This window comes from Bidens hawaiensis, unplaced genomic scaffold, assembly GCF_021521415.1.
Source record: "Bidens hawaiensis isolate Kalapana, Puna unplaced genomic scaffold, B.hawaiensis_p1.1 tig00000284_1, whole genome shotgun sequence".
Classification (NCBI taxonomy): domain Eukaryota; kingdom Viridiplantae; phylum Streptophyta; class Magnoliopsida; order Asterales; family Asteraceae; genus Bidens; species Bidens hawaiensis.
The window spans coordinates 1,294,169-1,298,735 of NW_027491022.1; positions in this window are offsets into that span (position 1 = coordinate 1,294,169).

Sequence of the window (4,567 nt, forward strand, 5' to 3'; positions counted from 1 at the left end):
AGGGAAGTAAGTCTAGTGGAAAACTTGGCATTGTATTTGTTCAATGATCTCCCTAAGGTCCATCTTGACGTTTTCCATCGACTCTATAAGTTGTAAGAGACGTTCCGCAAGTAGGTTCATCCCCATGAGTTCACGGATAACCTTTTGGAGTTCGAGTAGTAACTCGGTTTTGATTTGGGGTCTAGTTTCGTTTCGAGGGCGGGAATTTCCTAGCTGTTTTCAGAGGGCATTTTGATCATATTGAGGCTAGAATTGGCTTTGGGTTTGGTGCAAGGAATGCACTTGCAAGGGTGTATATTATAGCCAAAAAGATATCCGGGCACGCCCCCGTGCTTCCTGAAGCACGCTGGCGTGCTCTCTGCAATTTCTGTTATGAGTCAGACTGAACACAGATTTTTGCAGCGAAGTTTCCGGTCTACAAATTACGGCCATAGCCCCGTGCTAACTAAAGCACGGCCTGTGCTAGACCTATTTTTTTAACAAAAGTAAATATATACAATGCCTATTTTAATGAGGGTCTTGGCTAGACCCTGTTTTCCTATGTTTTCAATGTTTGTGGTGGAGGATGGTTACCTCCGAAACGGCCTCAGATGGTCCATTGATGTACGGTTTTAGTCGATGCCCATTGATCTTGAACTTGTGTCCATTAGGGCTTGAAATTTCAACTGTCCCATAGTTGAAACCTTTTCAACCATTTATGGACATGTCCAACGAGACTTAAACTTTCCTGGGAAAAGGCATAAACGTGTGTTGTATAATAGTATACGATCGCCTATTTAGAATTGTATGTGTCCTTTTAAATGGTCGTCATGTAGACGTTTAGTATTTTCTTTATAGGACCAAGAGTTCTCATATGCCAGCGCTCTTAGTTCCTACAGCTCATTAATTGGATTGATCCGGTTTTTACCAGCGGAAATCGAATCGAAGTTAACCGCCTGGAGAGCCCAACAGGCTTTGTGTTTTAACTCAACTGGTAGATGACATGCTTTCCCATATACAAGTTTGAATGGTGTTGTTCCTATGGGGGTCTTATACGCTGTGCGAAAAGCCCAAAAAGCATCATCTAGCTTTTCTGTCCAATTTTTGCGATTCATTCCAATAGTCCTTTCGAGAATACTCTTGATCCCTCGGTTTGAGACTTCTACCTGCCCATGGTTTGTGGGTGATATGGTGTTTCCAAACGGTGGTGTACTCCATTTCATGCTAGGATTTTGTCCTATTGGGAATTGCAAAAATGGATACCTCTGTCACTGATTAAGGCTTTTGGAGTCCCGAATCCTGAAAACAATTTCTTCAAAATTTTAACAACCCGAGCATCGTTAGTGGGAAGAGCTTAGACTTCTAACCATTTAGAAGCGTAGTCGACTGCTACTAGGATGTACTTATTTATGAAAGAATTAAGGAATTGCCCCATGATTTCTATTACCCATAGATCAAAGACTTAACAAATTTGGATGCCTTTTTTAGCCAGCTCATTCTTGGATGAGATGTTTACGGCTCTGTGACAAGCATCGGAAGCTTGGATCAAAGATTGTGTGTCTTTGCATATGAATCATGCATCAAACACTTTTCTAACTGTGGTTGTTGTACTGTGGTGTCCACATGTTGGTCCCTCATGGTAGTGCTCGAGAATATCTAAGGCTTCCTTTCTTGACACACACCTCCGGATGACTTGATAAGCTCCTATCTTAAATACGAAAAGATCTTCCCAGAAGTAAAACTTAAGATCGGAAAAAAATTGCTTTCACTACTGATGAGTTAACCCTTTTCTTATGATTCCACAAGCTAGGTAGTTTGCAAAATCAGCAAACCAAGAACTTCATGAGGAATTCTACCATTGATAATTTCCTTATGTAATTCTTTTGATGTTGGGCATTCCAATCGTGAAAGATGATCTGCGGCAACATTTTCTGCTCCTCGCTTATCTTGGACTTCTATGTCAAATTCTTAGAGTAATATAATCCATCGGATTAATCTGGGTTTGCGTCTTTCTTGTTGAAAAGGTATCAAATAGCAGCATGGTTAGTGCAAACTATGGTTTTGGAAAGAACAAGGTAGGACCTAAATTTTTCAAAGGGAAAAACTATGGCCAATAACTCTTTTTATGTTGTGGTATAATTTTCTTATGCATCATGAAGAGTTTTACTAGAATAGTAAATTGGGTGAAAGTGTTTTGTGTTTTTTGCGTTGTCGAGTATGGCTCCAACTGTGAAATTACTTGCATCGCACATGATTTCGAATGGAAGGGTCCAATCTGGTGCAATCATGATTGGTGCGCTGACAAGTTTGTCTTTCAAGATGTTGAATGCTTCAACCTATTCTCTAGAGAAGATGAATGGTGCATCTTTCTCCAGAAGTTTGGTCATAGGTCAAGCGATTTTTAAAAAGTCTTTCATGAAACGACGATAAAATCCTGCATGACCTAGAAAAATTCTAATGGCTTTGACTGAAGTTGGTTGCAGATGTTTGGAGATGGTTTCTATTTTTGCTCTATCAACTTCTAGTCCTGATTGAGATACTATGCCTTCTTTAACCATAAAGTGGCCATTTTCCCAGTCTTGCACTAAATTTACTTCTTCACACCTTGTTAACATTTTGTATATGTTTTTGAGACAATGATCAAAAGAGTCTCCAAAGACAGAGAATTCATCTATGAAAACTTACATGGATTGTTCAATCATTTCATGGAAAATTTCCACCATGCAACGCTGAAAGGTGGTTGGAGCATTACATAGTCCAAAAGGCATTCTTCGATAGGCAAACATACCATAAGGACATGTAAAGGTGGTTTTCTCTCGATTTTCCAGAGCCATAGGAATTTGGAAGTATCCAAAGAATCCATCAAAAAAGCAATAGAACATTTTTCCATCCAATCTTTCAAGCATTTGATTGACGAAAGGAAATGGAAAATGATCTTTTCTCATTGCGTCATTAAGCTTTCAATAGTCAATGTATACTCTCCAGCCTGTGATGGTTCATCAGAATTAGCTCGTGTTTCTCGTTTATCACGGCCGTCATTCCCCCCTTCTTGGGTACAACTTGAACTGGGCTAACCCAAGGTGAATCTGAGATTGGCTAGATTAGTCTGACATCAAGGAGTTTGATAACTTCTTTCTTCACTGCATCTTGCATGTTGGGGTTAAGACGCCTTTGATGTTGGACCACGGGTTTGTACTCTTCCTCCATGAGGAATTTGTGGGTACAAAAGGAAGGACTAATGCCCTTTATATTCCATGCAATGGCCTTCTTATGGTGTTTTAAGACCTTAAGAAGTTTTTCATTTTCTACTTTTGAAAGGTGAGATGAAATTATTAAAGGTACTTGGGAATCTTTTTCAAGAAAAGCATATCCGAGATCATTTGGGAGTTCTCTTAACTCAAAGGCTGGTGGTTTTCCTATGGAAGGCTTTGCTTTTTGATTGCATTCAGTAATTTCATAAACTTCTTCTGGTGTTCCTTGACTGATAGTGTATGCAATTTGATTTTCTTCTTCTTGAACGGGTTCAGGATGGAATCAATAATATCAACACACTATAACGTATCATCATGATCCTGAGGGTGTTGCATAGATTTACCTATGTCAAAAGTGACAACCTCATCATTTACCCTAAGTGTGAGTTTGCCCGTGCAAACATCAATGAAAGCCTTTGCAGGCTAAGAAGGGTTTTCCTAAATTAGAGGTGTACTTTTGTCCTCTTCCATATCTAGAATTACAAAATCTAATGGGAAAACAAATTTGTCAATTTCGACAAACATGTTTTCAACAATGCTCCGAGGATATTTAATAGATCGACCAGCTAATTGAATGCTCATGTCGGTGGGCCTTGGTTCTCCTATCCCTAGTTTTGCAAAAACCGCATAAGGCATTAAATTAATACTAGCTCCTAGGTCAGCCAGGGCATTGCTAACAGACAAATTTCGTATAAGACAAGGGATAGTAAAGCTCTCTGTATTAATCATCTTTGATGGCAGTTTGTTTTAAAGAATAGATGAGCACCCGTCATTCAATGTGACATGCGACAGTTCCTCCAGTTTCCTTTTGTTTATAAGAACTTTTTTTAGAAATTTGGCATACTTTAGCATTTGAGTAATAGCTTCAACAAAAGGGATGTTGATATGGAGTTGTTTAAAAACTTCTAGAAACTTCCCGTACTAGGCTTCCAATCTCTCTTGCTTCAGTCATCCGGGGCACGGAATAGGAGGAACATAAGTTCTGACTAGTTCCTTTGGTTCTGTGGTACTTGCTGGGTTTATCCTTTCTTGTACCTTTTTGGAAATTTCTTTTTTGGTAACTGGTTCTAAAGTTGGTGAGTCAACAGTAGTGGTTCTACCACTTCTTAGGGTAACAGCGCTTGCTGTTGTATTTGGATTTGTAATGGGGTTGCTTGGAAGGATACGGGTGGTCTTTTAGACAATTGTCGGGCAATCTGTCCGATTTGAGTTTCTAGGTTCTTCAATGATGCTTGTTGGCTTTTGAGGTCGACTTCCTGCTTTAGTAATATTCCGTTAATTTCAATGGCCCTTAAGTCGGCTTTCTTCTCTACCTCAGTGGTTTTAGCCATAATCTG